Source organism: Molothrus aeneus, chromosome 9 (genome assembly GCF_037042795.1).
Source record: "Molothrus aeneus isolate 106 chromosome 9, BPBGC_Maene_1.0, whole genome shotgun sequence".
NCBI classification, from domain to species: domain Eukaryota; kingdom Metazoa; phylum Chordata; class Aves; order Passeriformes; family Icteridae; genus Molothrus; species Molothrus aeneus.
In genome coordinates this window covers 18,452,347-18,478,213 of record NC_089654.1, presented here as the reverse complement: position 1 = coordinate 18,478,213, position 25,867 = coordinate 18,452,347, and the positions used below count along the sequence as shown (strand labels likewise).

The 25,867-nt window shown below is 46.5% G+C and overlaps 1 long non-coding RNA gene across 4 annotated transcripts in view; it reads left to right on the top strand.

Moving 5' to 3' along the window:
* Positions 1–499: 499 nt before the first annotated feature.
* The window catches only part of LOC136560351 (uncharacterized), a 45,943-nt gene continuing 20,575 nt past the window's right edge, over positions 500–25,867 (top strand). The window contains exons 1-4 of one of the 4 annotated variants that reach the window (XR_010784128.1): positions 500–660; positions 2,203–2,448; positions 4,974–5,088; positions 5,221–5,531. This is a non-coding gene — a long non-coding RNA (uncharacterized lncRNA). Of the gene's footprint in view, positions 661–1,742; positions 2,449–4,668; positions 4,828–4,973; positions 5,089–5,220; positions 5,532–25,867 lie in introns of those variants that run through there. The other 3 variants (XR_010784130.1, XR_010784127.1, XR_010784129.1) reach the window with 3 other exon arrangements.

The following is a 25,867-nucleotide window of genomic DNA, read 5'->3' as shown; positions in this document are numbered from 1 at the left end:
CAGCATCCCTTTGGGTTGAGGGGCTGGGGCTGAGGGAGGGGCTGCTGCCGGGCTGCCCCCTCGCCTGGCTTCCCGTGAGGTCTCCCTGGGATCGGGAGTGAGAGAAGCAAACTCTGAAGTTGTGCCCGAAGAAAAGTTGCCCGGCTGGAGAAGTCGGGGGGATCCTGAGTGTCGCCACCCGCTCAATCCTGTTTGGTCCTGGGTTCTTCCCGCTTTTTCTGCAAACCCAGGGGAAGGGCAGGGTTTGCTAGGAAGCTTGCCGTAGTCTTATGCAGACAAGGGGAGAAAGGAAACGACACGTCTTCAGAGCGGCACCTCGCCTTTTTCAGTCTTCTCATCTCCTGGCCAGGGTTGGAATGGAGGCTGAGGGCGGCCTGAGCAGTGCTGGTGCCGGCTTTCCCCACTCGTAGCCCCTCCTAAAGAAAACACGTCTGAGCCCTCGTGGTGAAGAACCAAACCCAACAAAATTTGGATCTTTGTCGGAGAGGGGCCGGGGGCGCCGAGCCCGGCGGCTCCGTCCGTGGGGCGCTCGACAGCGGCGGAGCGCTCGCCGCGGCTGGGACTTGACCTGCAGAGGGCAATAGTTGGACGCAAATGCCAACAAAGGCAGCGGGGCTCGCTGGCTCGGCGCCGCGGCCGGGACCCGAGAATGCCGTGTAGGTAGGCAGCAGTGCTTAATTAACGTGTATTGAAACAAAAGATCGGGTAAAGTGTTTGGTTTGTCTTTAGGCTATGTTTTTAAGGCTATTCTAATTCGTAACTGTTAGACTTCTTTAAAGATATTAACACAAACTTCCAGGAAAATCATGGAGTTGACTCCACAATTACCCTAAATGATAATTGTTTACCGGAACGTTTACATTCAGCTGCTTGGATTCGTATTATTTGCGTTATTTTTCTTTGCAACTCAGACAGGAGAGATGGAAACGAAGGAGAACTTTCCTAATTGTTGTAGCGATTGTCAGGGCGACCGCGCAGACTTTGTGGGAGGAGGCGGCAGGCGCCCTGCGCGGCAGAACGGGGCCATTGTGTGCGGGGCCGGGCCCCGTTCAGCACCGGCGGGCGGACAGCTCCGGCCCGGCCCGCAGCCTCCGCTCGGGGCGGGCGCATGGGAACTCGCCTTCGCCTGCCCTAGTAGTCCTCCTCCCCGCTGGTAATGGATGCATCAGGGAGTGGAAAAGAGCTCACTTTGTCTCCCCGTTGGTGCGTGTAGATGCGGCTGCCGTAGGCGTCTGTGGCTTGTGTACATACATGGCTTTAATAATTATACATAAGGCTCTATAACCTCATAATTCAGGAAAGACTAGAAAACGCGACCAAATTGGCGTGTTGGCAGCAGGGGTGATCGCAGGTCTGGATGCATACTCTTCCCAACTCGCCGCCCCCTCCCTCCCCCCCCTCAATCATATTTATCTGAGATTATGTCAAATTTCAGTGATCGGAAATGTCTTGCCCAAGCCCCATTCCCGCTGGAAAAAGTCAAAAGGGTTCCTGGCATTAACTCGACCTTGCATCATTCCTGATGAAATTAGAAGAGCTACTTGTTTAGAGCTTTGCTAAGGATGCGCTTTGGTGACAGTAAGAAGTAAGGAATTTGGGGTTTAACCCCACATCTGAGCAGGATCCGTCTGCTTTCACTGGCTGCAAAGCCTGAGACCAGCACTTGAAAGCGCCTTAGACCCGCAGTCCATTTTTCACTTGTCTTTAAGTGCAAGCGATGGGAATTGCTAACCTCGGCTAAGAAAATTTCATTTTCCCCATCCTGCTAAACGGTTCTGGTCGACATATGTTTGTTATCAGAGAGAGGTGCTATGAACACAGAGCCATTTTCTTAGCAGCTCTTTGACTCTGTGTTACCATAGTCCCACACGGCATTGGTCCTTTCCCGTTGGGAAGTCATGAATAAGAGACTATGAAGCTTGCACGTCAGATCTTCCTCAATTAATCCACCATTAGCATGTTTGGGATCCTCTACTGGATGGTTAACAGCAGCTTTGGTAACTGTATGCTGTCCATACCCAATTATGCTCTGCTAAAAATGAACTCTGCAGAAGAACCTTCCTGAGCTGTCAGTGTCTCCCGTTTTCCTATTTTAACGCTTGTGTGTAGTGGCAGGCGACAGATGGTGTAGATCAGATCGATTTGATTGCATTAGGCGATTTTTTTTTTTCCTCCTCTCCCCCCCGACTCCTTTTCTGGAAGCCCACATTCATCTGAGAGGCGATCGCCGGGGACATGGGAAGCAAGAGCAGCCGCCGATGTGTGAAAGCAACGAGACATGGCCAGCCAGAGGCGCCGGGGTCCCTTCACGGGGTTTGTTAACATGGTAATCCGGCACCAGGAGAGAAAGCTGCTTTCTGCTGCCTAGAGCCCATTCCCCATCACACATCAGATGACTCCCTGGCTTTACACACAGTTGGAGTTCTGCTGGAAACCTGGATTTAAAGGGTAAGCGCTTCAATAGAGGTGGATTTCTGGTGGTTATTTGGGTAGGTGGCAAAAGGAGCGATCTTCCAGCAATTTTAAAAAGAGGCTCCCTTTGAGCAGGCATGAATGTTTTCTTCCTTTCTTTTCTCTCTTTTTTTTTTTCTTTTTTTTTCCCCGGTGCCCCCTCCCCTTTGACCAGAGAGCCCCCTAAATCAGAACAATTTCTCACACGGAGAGACATCGCGCCTCTCTATTGACGGATGGGATCAATATTCCCCCTTCTGAAATTTGCTTTTCGTAGAGAGCCCGAGCTCTGCTCAGACCTTCGCTGCTGATAGCTTAATTGTTTTAATTCCCTCCATCCGATCCCCCTCCCTTCTGTGTGTGCGTGTGTGTGTGCGGTGTGTGCGTCCCCCTCCGCGGGCACGGCAGAGGAGGCGGAGGTGCTCCCCGGGGCCCTTCCCTGGCCCCGCCGGGCTGGCGCTCCGACACCCGGGCTCTTTTTGCGCGGAGCGGGGCGGCAGCGCCGATAAACATGGCTTTCCGGAGCCGGTGAACAAAGGTATTTAGTGCCGCGGCGCGCCGCCACGGGCACCTCCCGCACGGCGCGGAGAAGGTGCGAGCGGGCAGCGCGGCGGGGGCTCGGTGCCCCGGTGCCCGGGGCGTGCGGCCGCCGGGAGCGCCGGGGCCGGGGCGGGCAGGGGCGCGGGGCTGGCAGGGCCCGGCGGCGGCCCCGGGAGCGGCGCGGCGCTGTCCGCGGCCGCGGGTGCTGAGGGGCCCGCGGGTGGGGGTGCGGCGGGCCGGGCCGGTGCGGGGCGGCGGCGGCGGGGCTGGGCACGGGAAGTTTCGGCAGGCGCTGCATTAGCGGGAGTAGTGGGGGGGCTGTTGTTCGGGGAGGGGAAGGGCAGTGTCAGATGGACACAGCGAGCACAGCGCTGGCGCCGTGCGGGGCTGCTTTTCCCCGAGAATCGCATTCTTTAATATTAAAAAAAAAAAAAAAAACCAAACCAAAAAACAAACAAACAAAAAACCCCCAGCCCTACGCAAAGTTTGGATTTCTGCCTAATTCTCGATGCATTTGTGGAGCGCCTCCCAATTTCGGAGAATATCAGTCTAGGGTATCAGTATAGACTGTTTTCGCCATGACTCGGTACATTTCACTTTTTCAAACGGCTTTTGTTCAAGTTGAAGGAAACCCACTACATCAGTTATTTGAGTTCCAATGCCAGCTAATGGGGTTACAGCCTTCAGTTTCACAGCGGGGAAAAATTACAGTGTTTGTTATTTACTTTCTAGCTGCCATTTAGAATACGACTAGAAAGCTTGCTCTGTTAGAGGATACAGGAAATAATACCTAAAATGAGATTAAAATAGAGGAGAGTGTGTTGGAAATAATTTTTAAATTATTTAAGATAATGTAGCTATCAAAGTATTTATTTTCTCTTTCACTGTTTTTCTCATTTCTTTCAAATTCAAGTAAGAGTCTGTGATACAAAACAAATGCTGTCTTCTCGTATGTTTTCATAGGAAGCATAGTGGTAATACGTCAACGGAGGCAAGGGCTCATGTTGAGGAAGAAATCTGTAGAAAAAGCAAGCATCTTGTATTAATTTCAGTTGGAATCTAATCAACAAGCTGGTCAGTCACCGAGTGCAGTGGATAATGAGGGCTGTGTGTGCTGCATAATTACTCATGGCTGAAGAAGTGCGGAGTACCCCTGCTCTGCGCGGGTTCGGACCGTGCGGTGCTAATTTCATTGCCCCCTCCCCGCCACTCACACGGAAGCTGTTCTTAGCATCAAGAGCCGGGGTGAAATAGCACGGAGAAGTTCCTTAGCGCTAGGTGAAGTGTGCAGTGCCATGACGTTGCAGAGATCCTTTCTATTTAGTTGGCGAACAATAAACGTTTATTATCACCGCGGCAGATCATCAGACAAAGCTTCCCCCTCCCGCCTCCCCCAGGCACGAGCGCTGCTGATAAGGGAACTGCTCCGGGTGACAGGCAGAGCCGCAGGCGCCATTCGGAAATAACTTCTTTCATTATTGTTATTTTTTTCCCCCGGTTCGCCTTTTGCAAACCCTGGCAGGGCGGCGGCAGGTGTCAGGGCGGAGGTGCGCTGCTGCCGCCGCCGCCGCCCCCGCCCGCGCCGCGGAGCCGCCTGCCCGGCTCGGCGCTCGCAGCCGCCCGGCTCCGCCGCTCGGGCACACGCGGGGAGCGGAGTGCGCTCAATGTGTACTTTGAAGCCTTTTTCGCCTTAGATTTTGATGGGTCTGGGAGGCCTGACAGAGGAGTGCCTCTGCTGAGATCGAGCCTTTGCTATTTTTTTCTTTGATTTTTTTCTTTCCCTCTCCATCGCCTTCCTTTCCACCCTCCCTCCTCTCGGTAGCACATCGAGTCAGTGTGAGTCAGGACTTGTAAAATGCATTTCCAAAGCCCAGATGAAAAGTCTCTCAGGCGTGTCTGCTGCTTTATCGGAGCCTTCCCAAGCCCACCTATGCAAACAGATTTGTAATATTTGTGTGCTTAACCGTGCATCTCTTTTACAGGAATCTGTTGCTGCGTATGACATCTCTCGCAAGCTCCCAGAGAGAATTGATGGAGCATACAGCTAGGGAATAGGATACCAGAGAAGCACAGAGAAAGAATCCAAGCAATCACCAGGTAAAGTCAGCCTTTGATTTATTTTCTTTCATCTCGCCTGCAAGCTCTTGCCCGCTCCAGTAAGGGAGCAGGAGAGCAGAGGGACTATACGTGTCTGTATTAAATGCCTACTCCTCTCGTTCGCTTCCTTAGGATGGGAAGGTTCAGCGTCCACTGGATATGGGACAAGATCGCTTGGCAACCCTTGTGGATTCTCCTTCTTCTGGAGGCGAATTATAGTTATGGATTTATTGTCCCGGTGCAGCACTTCCACCAGCAGCAGCAACAGCAGCAGCTTTCTGACTCTCTTCGGTGACGGGTATTCTTGGGTGGATAATACGGATTACGTTGTTATTGCTTAAGAATACGCGTAGTCGAGGAGAGTACCGGCGGCGGGCAGGCAGGCAGGCAGCGCGACCGCCCCCAGCCCACCAGCTGGCTCCTCACCTCCTCTAGTTGCCAAGGTAGCACCTTTTCCATCTTTTCCTACGCTTTGCAATGTTTCATTCTGTGTCTCTGCCCGGGCGGGGGGAGCTCGAACGCCCTGTCTCTTGCGGAGGGGGTGCCCGGAGTGTGTGTGTGCGTGGGAGCAAGCCCAGGGCTGGGCCAGCTCCTCGGCAGAGGGTGGCCGGGGCAGCCGCGGGCGCTGCGGGCTGCGCCTTCGCGGGCAGCGCTCCTTCGGCTGCTCCGGGGCCGGGGAGAGGCTCTCGCCCCGTCCGGGCAGCCCCGGTGCCCCGGCACTCGGTCGGCAGCCCCAGCCCGCTCCGTCCGCGGCCCCTCGCCCCTCTCCGGCGTGGGGCGCGGATGGGGATCCGAGGCGGCCGGCCTCGCCTGCCGGGGCTCCCTCCCACCGGGACACGGGGTGCCCGCAGAGCCCCGGCTCCGTCCGCGCCCCCGGCAGAGCCCGGGCTGCCGCCCCGCCGGCGGGCACGGCCCCGGGCCCGCAGCAGCCGGGCCGTGCGGGGCTGGGGGTGCCCGCGGGCGGGGAGGTGCCGAGCACCCCGTGCTAGCGGCGCTAGGGAGGGACACCTGCACGGCCAGAGCACCCGATGCCCGGGGAAGCCCCTCTTCCCCGGCTGCCGAGGGGTTCGGCCATCCAGCGGGGGCTGCTCCTGGGGAGCAGTTTGAGGCCGCTTGCTTTCAATGGGAGCAATGCCCCTCTTGCTCTTTTATCCTCACCCTGCAACCTGGGGAGGGCAGGGTTAGGAATCCACCTTCACACCAGCTCCAGCCCAGCAGAGTTTATCAGCTTCTGAGGCTCCAGATTGAGACACACGTTCAGGACCAAAGCTGAGGGGTTTTTTTCCCTCTGCAGCTCAGGTGGTGGCTTATTTGTGTCCTTTTCTAGAGCTCAGGACTCCTCAAATGCTACTTGCAGCTGGAGAGGTGGGAGACACAACTAAGGGATGTTGATTCCCATAACTGGCCAAGATGTGCCCCATTGCTTTAACACAGAAAAAGTGCACCTGTCCTGTCCAATCTCAGCAACAGGGTACAGGATTTCGTTAAAACCCTGATCAGTCTTTCAGATGTTGTGCTTAGGAAAATCCAGGCATAGCATTCATAGTTCTGGTCTTTTCCCCCTGCTCCTCTGCCCACAAGCCTGGCAGAGAAAAGGAGCAGGGTGTGATCGTGCCTGTGTTCTGCCATTCAAGGCCTCTCCACATGCCCATATCATCCCAGGTCTTGTTGCCAGGAAGTCATAATTGTGAGACCAAATTTCAGCCTTAAGTGAATTAGATCAGAAGCCATTTTAAAGCAAGACCAGGAGTCCTGTGATAAGACAGACTTTTTGAATGCATCCTTCCCCAACCTCAGCTATGATGGGGCTAGGAATGATTTTTAACGTGGACAAGCCAGACGTGGGGTGATCATTGAGCGTGCGAGGTGGGCTGATGGAGAATGTCTTCCTCTCTGTCTCTTGCTTAGAGATTGAAAGGCTGTCGATGTTCTACTTAATAATTTCCAACAACTGCCAAAGCAATCTTAGTCTGTTGCCTTTAGTAGTGAGTGGAGCGCTCGTTGTAACACAGACGTGTGGATCTGTTATTCTTTAGACACATCTTTGATGCTAGCACTCTGATCCTCGTGTTTCTCTAATACCACTTGAAAGCAGATTTTTTTCCTTGTAGTTTAGTATGTTCAACAGCCTCAGAAATAATGTTAAGTTATGCTTTAAAAAGACACAATCAGCTGCTAAATCATAGTCAGCTCAGCACCGTAACACAGCCACATTCACAAGTGCTGCAGGAACAGCGATGGAAACACTATTTTAAAATCCAGGTTTGTATTACAAACCTTCCTCTGGTTTTACAGAGCTTTTAGTTTACGTTTTCCATTGAGTCATGACTTAGAATTTTATTAAGAGTTCCCATTTCATCACATAAAGGGCGTGGATTTGTTTGCTCTTTGCTTGGTTGAGTACCTTGTGTAGTATGTATTGGACTGGTACTCGTAAATACAAGCATAGCAAATGGTTCTTTATACTGGGTTTCTTCTAGTTGCTTTCTGTAAAGCATGGTGAGATGGTTTTGCTGAATAATGCCTTAATGACAGGGCTGATGCATTTTTAATGCATGTACTCTTTGTCATTGTCAAAATTAACATTTTGATGATTGTAGATTTCTCTTCTCCAAAATCTTTTGGGAATCGCTATGCTATGTGGGTTAAAAGAGTGAAAGTGTAGGATCTGACTGGAGAAATACTGGATATGCTCGCCAAAATGATTCTAGAATATTGTGTAAATGCTCAGTGTGGACTCTTGGATGATGTTTCCCAATAGCATGACCTCAGAGGGACTCCCCCATTTATTAGCAGTTCCACAGGTCTGTCACATATACACATAGAAGGACAGAAGGGGTCATTTCTGAACAGAAGACGTCTAAGTAGTGACTGTTCATACTATGGGTCTGATCCTGGCAATGCATGCAGCTTCCACAGGACTGCTCAGGAAAGCAAGCTTGCTCACATTAAATCCAAAATATTTAGGGCCAAATCCTACTATCCAGTGCAATAGTGAAGTCCCAATTGATTTCACTGTGGGAAAGATTAGACCCCTACTGAAACAGATTTTTTACAATGCTACACTTCCTACTTTGCTTTAGAAATTGCAAATCCTGTGTGCTAAAAAAAATAACTCTAAAACCTTTCTGCCTCTAGTAGCTTAATGATATTTCATTAATGGAAAAAATTACTCTAAAAGTTTATAGTGGAACATAGTAAGAAATTACTTTATAAATAAGGGGGTTTAATCGTACCAGTATGAGCAATTCCTAAGACATTTTAGAATGAGGTTTGTGGCAGCACCAACTGTGCTTTAAAAGCTATTTTGGTGAGGGCATATTTAATTAATTCAGAATGCTAAGTTTCTGTTTTAAAATGGATTTTGTAATCTGCATCCTGGTAGAAAATTAAATTAAAAAATTACCCCAAAAATAATTACTTGAACTTAGCCTTGTCTTTAAAGGCCATAATCCTATGAAGATTTATATCTCTGGGTAATTTTCTCTGCTGGAGTAGCCTTGGAGGCTGCTGCCATAGGTAAGTCTTTGTCACGCCAGGGCCCCCAGAGCGGCACAGGGGGTTGGTGGCAGAGCAGATGCTGGTGTGGCAGCAGCCCTGGTGCAGTGCAGGTGACACTGTGACACTGGCTGTCCCCCACCCTGCTCACCCTTCCCAGAGCAGGGAGCTGCCCAAGGGCCGTGTCCCCGGGCACAACAGGCACATCATGCCCCATGGCAGGGGTGGGAGTACAAAGAGTAGTTTTGGTCCCTGCTGTCCTGGGCGGGCAGGGTCACAGCCCTGCCTGGGTCTGCCCATAGTGAGAAGCATTTCTCTGCTTAGCAGTACCCTAGATTAAGTGCTGGGGACTGCCATTGGACTTCAGGTGCTCTTTCCAGAAATAATTAAAACTACAGCCCTTATGTATGTATATATCCCTGAATAGTATAAATATACATACATACACGCAGGCACCCCTCTCTGAATTCAGAGAGGCTAGAGCATAGCAGAAAAGCCCCATTCTCCCAGACCTGACAGAGGCACAACACCCACTTACCTCAGCAGGGGCCGTGCTGTTGCAGTGCGTATTTATGGCCTGTGTTATGATTCCTCTTGCTGCTGCAAATTTGCCTAAAATAAATGCCCACAGTGTTGCATGTAGATGTGTACAGTTATGCAGATGCTTTTACTTTCTGCTTTTAAGACTACATATGATTTTGAGGGGAGCGTAAGTTTTCTTCCCATGACAAGTTAATGTCTTTCGTGTCAGTTTAGGTGGCTTCTAGTGTTCATAGGGTTTTCTTGAGGAAGCTGAAAACAGTAATATCTATACATCCACACATACTTTGCAGCTGTGAGAAAAAGCTAACTAGCCTTTTTCTCTGCCTTTTTACATCACACTAGCCACAATGTACACAACAAATTTTTATGCACTTTTTTAAAATAGATCACCTCTTTACATACACAAAAGGCTTTTTCTTCTCTTCCTTTTAATAGATTACTATTTTTCTGAAAAGCATCGCCCCCAGGTATTACCCATAGCTGTTATGACACCTCACCATTTAGTGTTGTACTGGTAAATCATAACACTCATTATTAAGAGCCATAAATTTTTACCAGAATCATCATCTACGTCCTGAAAGCTTTAATGGTAGAAACATTTCCTGGGCTAACGCCCATGATGATTACATGCTTTTTATTGCTATCATTTAGTAACCAAATTGCTCAAAAATCAAAGGACTTGATTATCCCATACCTGCAATGCATAGTGCTATTTATAAATGTTGGCTCGATAATAACAATGACTCAAAAGAAATTTAAATGACAGGCCAAAAATAAGTAGTCTAAAAGTAAAAAAAAACAAGCCAGAATTCATAGAGGGGATAGAAAGAGTCTGACTGCAAAGGACAGAGAGGATCCTGAGGAAGGTAAAGAGAAGAGTCTAGGAGGTGATGGTAGAAGGTAGATGTGACCCAGCTTTTTCAGAGTCAGAGGGCAGAGGAGAGGTGAGGCACCATGGACTGTAGGTGAGGAGGCATTGCAGTGTGGCGCTGGAAGTATGTACCAGAAGTGTTGAAACCAGAGCTGGAACATTACACAAGTTTGGTAGTTTGCTTCCTGGAAAAACAGTATCTAGTTATAAGCAGCCAGCAAAATATTAGGTGAAATGTTCCAGAAACTAGAGCGGGTTGATTGATGGGAAAAATAAGAGCCTTGAATATATACCTGAAAGGTGGTTTATATATATATTTTTATATACACACACACACATATATATATATGACTTTACATATCTAGCCAAAATTACATAATAATGCCCATATAGATAAATGAAATGAGTATCCTGCTTTTGAAATCGTTCTCCTGCAGAAACCAGCAGGAAAGCAGTGTAGCCTGGTGTGTGCAAATAGACCTAGAAGCTATGTATGGAGAAAATGCGGCATGGCTATCAAGAAACATTTCCTTTCAGTGAACCCAATACCCCTCTAGCCAGTGGAGATGATATAAAGCAACAGAGCAATCTCCAGGCAGGAAAGCCCTTGCCTAGGAGATGTAAAATTAACTTGGCCAAGACACAGCAAGCAGCAGTCACCTGGGAGGACTGGAGAGCTGTCTGGGGAGGCCTTCTTGCCTCTGACTGCTGCAGCACAGCTCCGTGGAGCTGAAATGGCTCCAATAATTTCTCAGTGCTTTATACCACTAGAAAGAAAGGGCTAGGCCCACAAGAGGTAACTTACACTTTCCAAACTACTCAAGAGTATTTCAGATTAAGTAGATCTTTTATCTCTTTTGGGATCAGTTGTCACCACCGTGTTGTTCTGTATCAGCTCATCTGAGTTGCAAGCAATGTACACCCCTTTCACATTATTGCATGAGGCATGAAATGTTGGAAAAATAGAGCTGATTTTAATATTAATGGCTGATTCATAACCTTGTTAGTAATATTAGCGGTTCCTTTACTAAATCAGGACAATACCACAAAGTTTATTAATGATCACAGGTCAAGCCAATCTTTTAAATCATTGGAAATCAAAGATAAAGTGATCAACATGGGGCTGGTCTTCTCTAATTGGAGAAAGAGGAACATTTTGAACCAGAACAGTACAGCATGCAATTGTGCAGCCTGTTACCAAAAAAAGAACCATCTCACTGCATCTTACAGAGACATTTACATAGATAATGTAGATTTCATATGACTACTCTTAGATTATCTGATAGTAAGAGCGGTGCAAATATTCACATTCTCCTAAAAGATGCCGATAAAAAATCAAATAAAAAGGCAATTACTGCATTATGAAGGATTTTTTTTTCTTCAATTTAGTAGAAAATAGTAAAATCAGGGGGAGGCTTGATCCTTCTCACCATCTGGAAACTCTTCCTTTAACAATCATTCTTCAGGAGATAACTTACCTAGTTACTCCAAGAAAATGCATCTCATGTTACCTCTTCATCAATTTGCCATGATGCATTCTTCTGTTTTACAGTTTATTGCTTGCTGTTTTACTGGAGCAACACTTATTACAGTCTTGATGATCTAGTTGTTAAAAATGACCGCTATGGTAAAAACTGTTTCTTGTTCCCCTACCTTCCTCCACTGCCTTGCTGTCTCTCTTCCTGTTCACAATGTATGCAAAAGATTTGAGGGGATGGAAGAGATTTTCTGTCTCAACATGTTTTATTTTAGAAATCTCAAGATCACTTAATTTCCTAATTTTTTTGATGAAGATCTTGAACTATAGAGGAGAGCAGTGGAAACTTTCTCAGACCTCAGCTTAAGAGGTCGTGATTTTTCCATTTTTAAGAAAGAGACCTTTTTCCCCAAGTGTTTGCCAGGGTCTGAGTTATGCAGAACATAGTAACAAAATTACCTTCAAGGTTTCAGTACAATCCTTTCTGGTTTTACTTCTCATTGTCCTTTGTTGTGTTATGACATCTTGTGGCTGTCCTGTCATGTGTCACACATGTGATAACATAAATCCATTTGCCTTCAGTTGTTCAAAGAACCCCTTGATGAAAGCTGCATCTGCAAGTCCCTGCTCTAGGAAGCAAGAGCCAAACCCACTCCCTTTTGATCTTCTTGTTTAGATGCTTGTCATTTCTGTCTATTTAAATTCTTACCAGCAAAGGAGGCAGGACCAGTCTAGACCTTTGGTTAGAGATGAACATAGACATGTTTAGTTTTCTTTTTCTGGAGCTGCAGTGAGGCAGTGCTGCTCACTCTGTTCCAGCCTCCCTGGTAGAGAGGGAGGAAAACTCCAACGGGGGAAAGAATGCTGAATGGGCAGGATGAGAAATCCAAGGAAAACAAATCAAATAAATAAATCCACACACACAATACCTAGCTAGGCTTTTCAGGTTTTAGTTTTTATCAAATGCAACTCTCTTTTAAGTATTCCACGTTTCTTGAATGCTAAGCTTAAACATGTGCCATGTAGAGAGGCTCAGAACAATAGCTCTGCTTTCTCTAATAAAATCTCTCTTCTGAGATTAACTCTGGAGCTAGCAGTGAGGTCAGTGTTTCATTTCATATAAGTCAGCTCATGCTGACAAGGGTCTGGCCTTCTTAGTGATGGGCCGTTTGCTGCTCAGAAGTGTGAGGAATGGCTTTCTGAAATATCGATAGCTCGCCTTCACTAGAGTTCCTGATCAAATTTAGCTGGCAAGTATCAATGTGCTACAGCCAGACTGCAGGGCTGAGATGCTCAGGCTTGGGCCTGCTGCTAAGGTCTGCTTCCTAAATCAGAGGCTAACTCTTCCATTAGTGTAAATCAGTGGTTTATAACGATGTCAAATGAGATTTGTGTCAGAGTGGCCCAGACTGCAGCCCGGTCTTGGGATTTGAAAAGGAATAGAAAAATTAGGCTGCAACCATTAGAATTCTTTTTTCATTTGGTTTTGTTGTGCATATTTGTAAATGTGCCTATACACACATGCACACACATGCATTTTGTTCCCATGGACTTGTGGCCGTGTGGCTGCCATTTAACATGGACCTAAGAGCACAGAATCTTCCTTCTGGTGTGGTTTGATTGACATGTGCAGAGATCTCACATAAAGGCTCTGGGATCCCGCTTTTCATCCATAAAAGGAAAGCAGGCAAGCTTCATCCCTGGCTAAACCCTTTGCACAATATACATCAATAATGAGGCAGCATCTATTTATACATTGCTCACTGGAAATGACTGAATTCAGACAGAAGTTGGTGAGGCAGCCTGAGCTCCACCAGCCTCCATGGAGTCTATTGTTAGTACCCAGGATGACTCCTCAGGCAAATGGAGAAGAGAGGCACGATTTGGAGCCTACCATGCCACGGGAGGAATACCAGCTTCCACACTTGGCAGGCGGTGTCTCCTCTCAGAGAATGCCTTCTCTGGCTCTGCCAGAACCCGGCAGTCATGGAGGAGGAATGCAGGAGAAATGGTCACAAGAGCTGCTGCTCCCCAGGCAGTGGAATGCTGACTTAGGTTTACCCACAGGGTGAGAGCTCCCTGCCTTTTTGCATGAGAAAAGGTCATGTCCAAGAGGGAATGGGAGGAAGGCAATTCTACCTTCATACACACTGATACTGTCTTGCCATATTCTTGCAGAAGGTTTTCAACAATATTTCTTTACCTAGAAAAAGAAGGATGCAGTAAAAAAGCCCCATTCAGCGTTATGGCATTGGTTAGGTACGTCTGTGTGCCGATTGTCCACCAACACGTATCTGTGATGATGAAAACTGGCTTGTCTGTGAGACATTTATCATAAATAAGGTATTCAGAACACCTTAGCAGAGCACAATCCAGACAGTGCTTTTGCTCCATATCCTTCTTCACTCCTGCTTTCCTCTGTGGCTCTTGTGTACTTTGCCCATATGTTCTGAAGCTATTTTGTTTTCAGTTTTATGTAAATTAGAAGTATCAAGCTCCTCTGCTTGCTAAATTATAAATTGAGTGGAAATTGGCCAACTCTCTTTAGACTATGTAAGTTATACAAGATGTAAGTAATCAAGCTCAGCAGGCTGGGCTGGGGAGGGAAAACACGTCAATAGCATGGGCCACATGAGCTGTGTCCGTGTGTCTCCGTGCACTGCTGCTTGCCTTTGCAGCCTCAAATATCTCTTTTCTCTAAAGTGCCAATCCAACTCCTTTCAGACCATTCTCCAAGATGCAGGTTTATTGCCTCCTTTGGTAGTTTGCTCGATATATGCACTACACCTTGTATAAATTAACTGCTCTTAAATGCCTGTTTCCACTCTCTTGCTTTAGGATCAGAGTAGATTCAGACTGCCTCCTCTGGGAGCACTGACTCATTTTCCTTCCCTTCTTCCCCTGTAAGTTAAAATGCCTGTTGATTTTAATGTCTGTCTCCTTGGCTTACTCCCTGCTTTGGCTCTATTTCCCCTACCCCACACTGCTTTTCATATGCCTGAATCTTGCCCTGGGTTATCTTTTCCTTAGTAGCCCATTGCAACCTCACAGAGTAGGACTGTGGTGCAAGAGCAGGAGCCTGGCACTGGCTGGCAGCCTGTGAAACACTGCCAGGAGAACAGGGAATTTGGTTGATGTCTTGGGTCTTGGTGAGATGGTGGAGAATCTGCTGCAGGGCAGAAAAGACAGTCTCACTGTAGCCTGTAAGGGCACCAGTTAGACTGTTTTTAGAAAAAGGGGCTTTAAATCAGACACCTAGGCCTATCTTTACACAGCCAGGTAGGACCAGTGTTATTATGAGCAGATATAAGTACCCCTAAGAGATGAGACTGACTGCAGTCTCAGCACAGACAGGCATTGGCTGCACCAGCATCCACATGCTGCCAGAGTGACCAGAGCAGCCTTGTGCTGTGGCCAGCAGCCCGTCCACCCCAGCAGCACCAAGCTGCATCTGGGCAGAGCTTGGGGTAGCTCTGCTCTCTGTCTTTTAGCTCCATGCCAGGCAGTGAACAGAGAAAAGCATCTTCAGTGTAGTGCAGTTCTTATCAACTGACTGACATTCTAAAGCCAGCATCATGGAGATTGAATCCCATTGCCATGGAAAATCCAGGTTAGAAATTTATTGCTGGGGGTGGGGAATTGAGGGCATTGGGTGGGCCCTGCAGGCATGGTCCCGGGCACAGACCTCTAGCAGGCAGCCTGTTCCCAGGTACTGCACAGCCCTCTGTGCTCTGCTGACTCTGGCAGGGTTGAAGCATGTGCTCAACAAAAAGGGATCCCAAATGAGTACTCAGATAGCTTTCAGGAATCTCAGGCTAGGACTCACAGGGCTCAAAGGGGACCCCCTCTGCTCAGGCTGTGCCCTGCAGTTATTTGAGTTTGGGCTCTTTTCACTGAGTTAATAAAATGCATACTTTTTCTTTTAATTAATTAAATACTTTGATTCAGTGATATACCTTCAGAAAGTGGTTTGTTCTGTGCAGTCAAATGTTTACTGAGGATGATAAAATATATCCAACCTGCCTTTTTAGAGCTGCTTCTTTTACTTCAAAGGGTAGGCATGACCTTTTGTTTCCTGGTGTGATTTTTACTGAACCTCTGCCTAATTTATTTATCAGGCCACATATAAATTTATTACCACTTGTGTTTCCAAATAAAAGACTCATAGGTTGGTAAGTAGTCTATAGTCAAGCTGCTATTCCTTGAAACTCATAAAAGGATGATTTTGATCCATGGAATCGCTAATTAAAGCTGCTTTTCAATACCCAAAAATTAAGTTAACAGTAATTAATGTAGCCAGCCTGGAACCTTAGGAAACTACTGCCAGCAAGTGTCTTTTGGTGCACTCAAGAGGATGCAGTTTGATTGTTGGCACCAACAGACAGGTTGGGAATTGTAAACATGGTAATTAGCAGTAAGTTTCTGGAACTCAACTTGCCAGACTGGCAGTCTGATTCTTGGAGTAGTTGTCGCATGGGAGGAGGGAAAAACAAAGTAAGGGAATTAGAGCAACCTTGCATTGCTCCACCAACATATGCCACTGGACCAATGTTTTTCTTGGCAAAGATCTCTGACAAGGCGCTTAAAAGCAGCATTGCAGCCCTACTGCAAACTGTGAACCTCACTGCAGGCATCAACTAGGCAACTGCCTCTGGCTCTTCTCTTTAAACTATGAGTGTTGCTCTGTGGTAAGGAATTTCAGAGTCGGAGATCCTTCCACTCCACCTCTGTGGTGGAGCACAGTGTTGATAAGGTTATCAACAATAATGGGATTAAAAGAGTTAAAATCCAGCTTTTGCGGTAATCCCGGAGTATTCTATTGTTGAGCTATCAAAGATTAAGGTTATAGTAACCTTATTAATCCTTGGTGTAGTGTAAATAAAAAGGAAATGTCAACCTTAATTCCACCATGAAATTAAATCTTCACTTCTCTAAATGATGATTCCAACGCAGCTTACTGCGGCCAATGTGGTTTATGAAAATGCGTAACTCATGTGAATTTAAGAAATCCAATCTGAGAAACAGAGAGGGGTGATAAAACATGGCACTTGTTTTGTTTAAAATGAAAAAAAAAATAATGTTCATTCAGCTTGGATGTCTGCAGAAACTATACCGAGAGCCAAAAAAGTATGCAAAGAATTAGGAAGGGACTGTGAATGCTCAAGGTGTCCATCCCTGTGAGGCAGAGAATGCAGCTGCCAGCTCAGAGCAGATCAGTCATCCCTGTGCCAGGGAACAGCCACAGCACTGCTGGTGCTGTCCCATTCCTGTCCCTGCTTGCAGGACACTGTGTGGCCTTGTCAGTGCTGCCTCAGTAGCAGGGACAGGGTGCCCTGACACAAGCATTGAGCATTGATCCACTTGTGTTTTCAGTGCCAGAGACAACGTGATGAAAACCAAAAAATGGCAGAAATGAAACGGTTGCTGAACCTTCTGCAAACAGCAAGACTTCACAGGTGCTGATGTGAAGGGCACACGTTTTCCTGGCTAAGGTGACTTCCAGAGGGGTGGGAGTTGCCTTTTTTGGCAGTGGATGGTTTCCTCCTCACTTCTGCTGGGCACAGCCCCTGCTCACCCTGCCCACAGAGGTTGAACCTATAAATAGGTCTGAAACTGCCTCTGGGACCAACTACCTGAAGAGACAGAAAGACAGACAGACTGAGCTTTGCTTAGAAGTCAATGGGATCTGGTCCAGGTAGATCTGTGTTTCTTTGTGGGGAGTGGGTGAGGAATTACAGTAAGCAGAAGTGGGCTGAGTAGCCTTTCTTATGCTTTTTTGACTTGGAGGAGAAATAAAGCAGTGGTAAAATGGGGTGATTCTGAATGATTCTGCATATTAAGTATCTCAATCACTCACTCTAAGTCTAGGAGAGTGGTAGTTAAATATCAAGGAGCTGCCTGTAGCAGGAACTGAGCTCTCTGGAGGGCAAAAGGCGTTGTGAGAGAATAAGAGATGGTTTTAGAGGGGCTGTTCCTAGGGAAAGGGGCTTTCCCATCTTCCCTATGGTTTCTGCATGTTCTGGAAATTACTGGGTTTGTGGACTGATAGAGCTGGAGACTGGGCATGTTCTGCATCTTCGTATTGTTTGCTCCAGTTCTCATAAACTCTGATAAAGTTGCATAATGAAACTCCGGCTCATAAAAGAACTCATTTAAGGTGGGTTTTTTTCCTTCTTCACTCACTGAATCATGCTCTTCTTTGGTGTGAATTGTCTCAGCTCCAGAGCATGCACCAGTTCAGATGTGCCCGCTGGGTCCTGGGCTGTCTCCATCCCCTCTGCAGCTGCAGTTGCTGCCACAAACACAAATTGGCTCACTCTGGCTGCTCTTGTCTTTCCGCAGCGTAGGAACAGATAATGGGCCCATGGGGTTGTTCAGAAATATTGCTGGTTTCCAGTGCTAGCATAATGGTCCCTTCTAGGTAGTATCCCTTTCCTGGACAATTTCCCAGTAAAATAGTAAATGGCAACTGCAGAGCAGTAAAAGCAATGGCATATTTGTTTGACTGACATTTCAGAGCCTGCAGAGCAAATGCAATTAGGATCCACAGTGTGCTGCAGTTTGCTTCCTTCATTTCCCTGCCTTGGAAGAACTACTGTTAGGATCAGCTGAAGTTTGGTCCCTGCTACCTTAGAGTGATGGAGATACTCCAGGGATGGAAGGCAGTGTGTGTCCAAGCCTGTGTGAGCACCCTTTGGATTGAGACCAGTCAGGACCTCAGAGGGCTCAGCTGGGACGGGAGCTGCTGCCACTCCCCTGCTGGCACTGCAGCCCCAGGCAACAGTGACTTTGTTAGTGGGTGTGCACTTCCCCTGGACTCAGCAGAGCTGAGGCTCTGTGGCACCAACCCTGCACTTCTCACTGGGGAGAAATCTCTGTCCACACCCATGGGTCTGTGCTGGGCAAAGCACCACAGGGTTTGGGCTACCCTGGCCTTCACCAGGGGCAGACAATTGTTTATTTGGAATATTGCAGGATCGACAGTTGATGTGCTTTGAGCACTTTGATACAGACTTGGCAGCAGAAAGAAATGTGAAAAAACTGGTGATAATTATTCAGATTTGCCTGAAGGAGGTAATTGGAAACAAATTGCTACTAAGAGCCACGGCCATGGTTAATTGTGGTGAAGCACTGTGGGCCACTCACCTGAAGGAAAAGACTGCTAGAGGACAAATGGGGATCAAAATTGTTTCTGCCCTGGGTCAGAAAGAGGGTCTCGGTGATATTATTTGGTTTTCTAGGGTTATTCTGTAGCTCCTAGATTCTGACATGAAAATCCAAGCCTGTGGAGCAATGCTTTAATGGCTGGAAATAATGAAGCCAGTGATGGCAGGAGCAGCTGTGGCTTGCCTTGGTGGCAGGGGGATGGCCAGGCTGTGTGGCATCCCTTGTGCCACAGGCAGGTCCAAGCTGACCCCCACAGGAGAGACTCAGGCAGCTGTCACATCCCCTCCCAGCAGGATGGAGTCTGCAGTGTGCACAGAGCCACCACCCTACAGCCTGCTCCAACTGTGAGTTTTACCTTTCATGTGGAACATTGCTGCCATGCGCTGTTTTATTTGTTAGCAAATTTAAACATTGCAATGTCTGCTGTTCCTGGTGCTTCTTGGATGTCTGGAGTCAGGCAGATGCTGATGCCTGTGTGAATTGATGAAGTGTTTAGCACTGTGGGTCCTCTGGGCACAGGGTCAGGGAAAGCCAGGATGTGGGGTGGCATGCATGGATCTGCTGCCTGGGGGTGACAGGAGGGGGGTCTGCTCTTGCTGGGCAGTGGCTCCTCAGGACAAAACCTCTTTGTCTCTCAGAGAAGCTCTTTCCAAAATGCTATTGCAAGGATTCAGGAGATGAAAACAATGGTGAAAAGGATGATCCATTTTTTACTAAATTTCACTTTTTCTAGATATTTTGATTCAGAGTTCCTGCAGGGTAAAAAAAAATAATAAAATTCTGCAGCTTCCTCTATCTGGTGACATAGTCCATATCTGCCTCTTTCAGGACAGATCCTTGCTCTAGGTTCTTGCATATTTGCTTTGTGCTCAGGGAACCAAGTATAGGAGCACACTACAGCCTGTGCTGCTCTGTTTGCTCCCTGTGCCAAGGTGCAAGTGGGGAAAAGACAGGACGGCATGAAAAACGGGAACCAAAGTTTCCTAAAGCAGTCTAAATGCAGGGCAACCCTGCTGAGTTTGTGATGTTATATGAGATTTGGCTGAAACAGGCCTGAGGGTTGGGCCACCCCAATTAGAGCCTCAATTGCAGCATTTTAAAAAGGCCATTAAAACATACACATATAGCACAAGTATTAGAATATGAAACCCCCCATCTAATCTGAGATATGGGAAGAGCCATCACCTGGCTCTCTTTGGTACAGAGAGCCAGGTATGATCCTTTGGTATGATCCTTTGATAGTTTAACATACCCTTATATAGAAAACCAAAACATGCTGATCTGACTTATTATTCTTATTATTATTGACAGCTTTTGGGTAGTCTGGTATTTTAGCCATTTCTCTTCCTTTACAGCAAAATACCTCAGTGCTGTCAATGCAGAAAAGCCTGTCCCCAAACAGTGAGACTGGTGTGACAGTGTTAGGGACATGCAGTCATGCTCCCCTCTGTGGGAGTCTTACCTGCACGAGAGCTGCAGGCTGTCAGGCCTTTCCCCTTGGAATGGCAGCTCTGCTGCACAGGGTACATGAGCAATTGCTCCTGTTTTTAACATGTGGGATCATGAGTTGCTCTTCCACTCGGTGTTGGGGTTGAAAAATACTGTTGAAAATACAGGAGGCTGACTGAGAAAACAGTGAGTAAACTACCTGATGCTCCAAATTTAGATATCATGATTGATAAGGGATATAAAATTGATTACTCTTTTTTCAAGCCAAAAGATACTCTGTTGATATGATGCAATTTCAACATGTTTGTTTTAAGAATACAGCTGTGTTTTACAGTCAGGTGTGCACCTGTATGCGCAGGCACACGTGAATGGAATAACTGCAGTATTCCAGCACTGCCTGGAGTTAGGTGCTGTAGGAAGCTGGCAGTATGAAATGTACTATGAGTTCCCCAGAGTAAAGCACAGTACCTTTACAATATCATGGAAGCTGGAGTAGTGCTGAGTGAGAATGTTTTCCCCTACATAAATGTGCAGGTAGTAAATAGAATTTCACAATCCCCTTATTTTCCTTTATTTCCTTTTATTTCTTTAAGCTGAAGGGAAAAAAAAGGGGGGGAAATGGGTTTCCTATGGAAGGAAAAGTTCTTGGCAGGACAACAGTTCTGTGCATGCTCTAAAGATTAATGGATCCAAGGAGCTGCTGAGCGCAAGGTGTGGGTGGGAGGGGTTCACAGAGGGCCGGGTGGGGTCACCTGGGGCCAGGACTTTTAGGAGCTCAGGGAGCTTCGGTGGTCAGCGTGGTGGGTTATTGTCATGAACAGACACAACCTAATCCCGCAGAAAAAGAACAGATAACCACATGCTCAAGGCCCTGCCGCGGCCCCGGGTTTGTCCCATGCCGCGCTCCTCGGGGTGTGGTGCTGTGTCGGCGCTGCTCTGCCTTAGTGCGGCTCTGCCTGGAGGCACAGGGAGCGGTGCCTGGGCACAGCCAGCGCTCCAGCAGCCCTGCTCGCTCTGGGGAGCGGGTCTGTGCCCGGCCGGGCAGGGATGCCGCCGTGAGCAACCGGCAGCCGCAGCCGGGGCTCCGCGGCCTGCGCGCTGCTCCCGGAGCCGAGCGGCGGCTCCGCCCGGCCCGGCCCGGCCCGGCCCGGCCCGGCCCGAGGATGCGCCTCCGTGGCACCAGCGGGGCCCCGGCTCTCGGCCTTGGGTTTCCTCTTGCTTACGGATAAAGTACAGTGTGGTGTAAGAGGGTTTCCATGGAAGGAAACTGAGGAAGCCAGGAAATTATTTTCTACGGTAAATATTTATACGTATATTATTTAGACTAATGCAATCTTAAAAGTTGATTTTTTTTTTTTTTCACCCAGAAATTTGGTATTACCTTTAGAATATGAGAGTAGGAACTCACTGGAAATCATAAGAGAGAGGTCTTGGTTAAAGAAACTGCAGCTAAGGACCTCTTTCTTTAGGAACTTCCAATCTTTCTACTGATGGATTCCAAACAGCTACTCCGAAGCTCTGAGTATGATTTGCGGAGGATATATCCATACAATGATTTAAGCCTGATATTCACAAGACAAAAGGTTTTGTTGCATTAAACAAATCCCCGCAGTTCTCTGGGTTAACTTGCTGCTTGGTGAAAAGCTGGGGACACCAGATTGCCAAGTGGGTGAGGAAAGGAAGAGGGAATTGGTCTGATGAGCTGAGGAGTCACAATCCAGTACTGGAACCCATCCTGCACCCTCCCTGCCCTGCGCTGTTCTTCCAGGCAGGATTCAAGCCTCTGATACCTCGGTTTTCCTGCCCAATTACATGAAATGAGATCAGGGAAAAAACTGTTTACTACAGCGTGTTCTAGTTTTTGGATCCAAACAGATTGCTGTACATTGGGTGTGAAACTTCCTAATGTTTTAGAAATTATGCTGGAACGTCTCTGACTGACAGCTCTGAGCAAAGCACTTTCTGAGGTTATGTAAATGCCTAAAAAGAAATCTAACCCCAAATCTTAGTTGTGTAGCAGATTTGAGGCCTGTGAATTCTATGCACTGCCAGATTTTAAAGCCCTGCTGCTACCTTACCTTACATAAATACTCATAAATACTTACAGTAAGTGTCCTAAAAAGATCTTTGGTTGCTCAAGTGAGCTAGAAGAAAGCATTGCAGGGCTGCCCCATCTCTACTGGTCACAAGGAACGTGCAATTCTGCCCAGGGTGATTCAGCAAGAGTCAGGAACCTGCCCCCCTTCACGTCCAGATAGAGCTGTACATACCAGGGATCACATCCCAGGCAGAGGAAGGAAGTTATTTTCATTTATGATGCCCAGTAACAGGGCAGAGACCTTTCCTTCTGTGTCTGTGCTCTAGCATGACGCAGAAACAATTTTAAGACCTGTTTATAAATTCCACCCGGGTGTTGCAGCCCTTGCTATGAATCTCAAAATTGTATTCAAGATTTATTAGTATTGGGCTGCTTCTGACACAAGGGATATGGGGGACAAAGAGCAGCAGCTTCTGTGCTATAAGGAACCACAAAAAACATGTCAGTACACTTGTAATTTTATGCCTCTAAATGTTGTTATCCAAATGTCATTGTACTTGCAATATTCTGTGTGCATTAAATCTTAGGTGCAGAACCCTATCTTATATCAAAAACGTGAAAGTAGCATCATAGTCTCTCTAATGTTTTAGTGGGAACCCTTGTTAGCTCTTATTGCCTTGTCCTTTGTGTGACTTAAGGCAGAAAACCAAGAGTTTACTGCATTTTAAAGAGTTCAGAAAGATGTGCTTAAGTTAATGGAAGTCTTTCTTTTCAGGGTTTGAATAGGTATGTAAAAACAAGGAGATTGAATAATTGCAAAGTTGATGTGACAGAGCACACTAAATAATGTCTGTGATTAATTTTGTAGAATTGTTCATGAATAATTGGCAAAATGTTTTCTGTATGCAGCAACTTCTAGAACGAGCTGACTCATTATTGCATTTAAGGAGTGGTACCTTGAGTTGAGATCCGATGCCTATTAAAAATTGCAATTGATTTATTTTTTTGGAGAGATTGAATTGGGGTCCTAAAGGACCTGTGGCATTTTCAAACAAAATACCTGTTGTTTCCTTCTTTGCTGCTTGTCTCCGGCTAGGTAAGAAATCAGCACTAAATTACAGCATTTCCCACTTCTTCTCTCATGAAGGGAGCAGAGGAGAGGGACAGAACACCTAAGCAAAGGGAAAAGATAGAGGAGGAACAGGGGAGAAAGGAATGACTGGGAATGGTAGACAAAGAGAGGAAATGGGAGAACAAGCAGAAAGGAGAGAGAAGCAGAAGGAGACAAGGGAATGAAAAGTCGGAGAGTGCAGGGCTCATGTGCCCATGGCTGCCCTAATGAGCTGCTGCTGGTCACAGGCTCTATCTGGTGTTCATCCACGTTCAGCTGGCCTGAGGTCCACGAGGAGCATGAGTAAGCACCAGTTCCCAGCTAAATCTCAGCAGGTTTACTGTTTACCAAACCGTGACAAAAGATGAAGTTATGTCCTATCTGGCCACACACTGGGCTCTTTTTATTTTTTTTTTCTAAGAGGAGAGCTAGCTGATGTTTCTTGCTACTGTCAGAAAAAAGAAAGTCAGTGATTGTGATTTAGAGGAGCTAAGTATTTAAAATAAAATATACATTCATATAAAGTGATTTCATATAAAGATTCAGTGATAACCAGATGACTCAAATCAATGCATCCTCATCAAAGGCCAAAGATTATTTTATAAGGTGTTTATACACTGTCTCTGCCCTCATTGCATCCTCTTACAGATTTACAGATGAGGACAATGAAAACATGTGTTCCATGCAATTACTTGCTGCTGCCTTATAAAAAGCCAAAGCCCAATAAACTTCAATATGGAGTAAACTAATAGTGTCCTTGTGAAAGAGCAACCTGAGGAGTTGTGTCCTACTACTGATAGCAAAAACAGACCTGTCACTGAGATTCAGTCTTCATAAAAAGCTAGGTTAAGATAAGATTTGAAATAGTTTGGCTTGGCATTTCCAACCAGTTGAGAATGAATTCTGAACTTGGGTTGGCAAGAGTTAAGAGCATATCTTCTATAAATCTTTATTTTGTGCTTTGGAGAGACCAGCACACTTGTCCTCTGGTAATCAGAAATACTGCCTACCCTCACACAGAGTAGAGATCTGATAAAAGCTCTGATCACAATTTGTGCTTTGCTTTCCTCATCATCAATGCAATTTTGAAGTCATGTTTAAGAGGAAGTCCACGCATTCCTCACTGAGCAGGAATAACCCATCGGGTCTGAGCAGGAAGAGTTAACATCCTAGACACAGTGATTTGTACAAACCAAAGAACATAAAGAATATTCCAGGAAAGCCATAAAGAGAGATGATGCAGTAATTGTTTCTGGGACATTAGAAATACTGCTGTGCTTCCAAGTTGCTGAGTGAGCCTGACTGCAGTGTCTGGCTCAGGGTGACTCTGGGGATGGCACTTTCACAGATATCAGCAATGCAGGGTAGTCCCAAGCAGGTCCTGAAACTTTAACATGTGATGAGGTCAGAAAGTAGTTTGGTGCAGTGATAATGATTTATTTAATGCAACTAACGTATGTAAAGATTCATCCGAGACAGTGTGGAGTCTGCCAAGAGCACTTTCTTGGACACCACAGTGATCAATCCAGGCTGGAGGCTGAAGGCTTGAGTATAGGTCTGTGGGATCAAGCTACTAATTTTTAGTGGGTTTGAGCTGCTCTTAAATATACTTTCATTAGTTAGGGTGGCACCACCAAGTCTGCTTCCTACTGAGCAATAGGAAGACAGAAAGAGCATCTACAACAGTAATAGTTTTACACAAATTGATTTAATGTCTGGAATAATAGGAAACTTACAGAGCTTGGATGAGGGATGAAGGAGGTGGACAGAAAGAGGTGGAAATAGAGGAAGATATCTCAGCTGGCTGCAGACAAAGGAGAAATGTGTCTTCTCTCTTTTCTCCTGTCAGCTGAAGCACACCATGTTGCACGCAGGTGCAGAGAATGCTTTTGGCACACCCATGAAGCCATTCTTGACTTTGTGACCTGTTTAGTGACAGGTGAACAGCCCCTGGGTGAAGTGGGTGTGCTGCCTTTTGCACCCTTTTGATGTCTTATTCCACAACTGGGTCCCACCACAGGGTCCTTCAGGCTGTGGTTTACTGAATGGTCTGCTAAGGGGCTTAATTACAGTCTCAAATTCCCAAAGGTTTTTCTAGTCTGTCTGAAATATTTATGTCTGCAACAATTCAGACCTGTATATGTCTCTTTTTTTGCCTGCTGGGTAAAAAGTAGTTTGGCTTTTACAATGTGTCTGTATACAGGGTTTTAGTAGCTTGGATTACTTTTATATGTTTATAATGAAAGTAACAGCCCCTTAAAAATTGGATTATTGATCATGGGAAGACAGTAGGTATTTTTAATCTTCGAGGCAAGACTACAAATAAATCAAATTATATGAAGTATTTTATTTAAAGGCATTTGATTTTATTAAAACTGCTACATCTGGTGTTTGCATAAATGGAATAATTCTGCTTGTTCATATGAGGGTTCAGAGGAAACCATGGTAGGCGTTAGTGCTTCTCACTCAGTAAAGTGCACTGATGTCAATAAGTAAAAATTAAACTCTTTCCAAATTGCAAAAAAAACACTGAAAGATTAAAAATTAAGGATTTTGACAGGTGTAAAATTCCCATTTCAGCTGATAAATTATCCACAGGAGTTGTGATCTTTTTGCACAGATGCA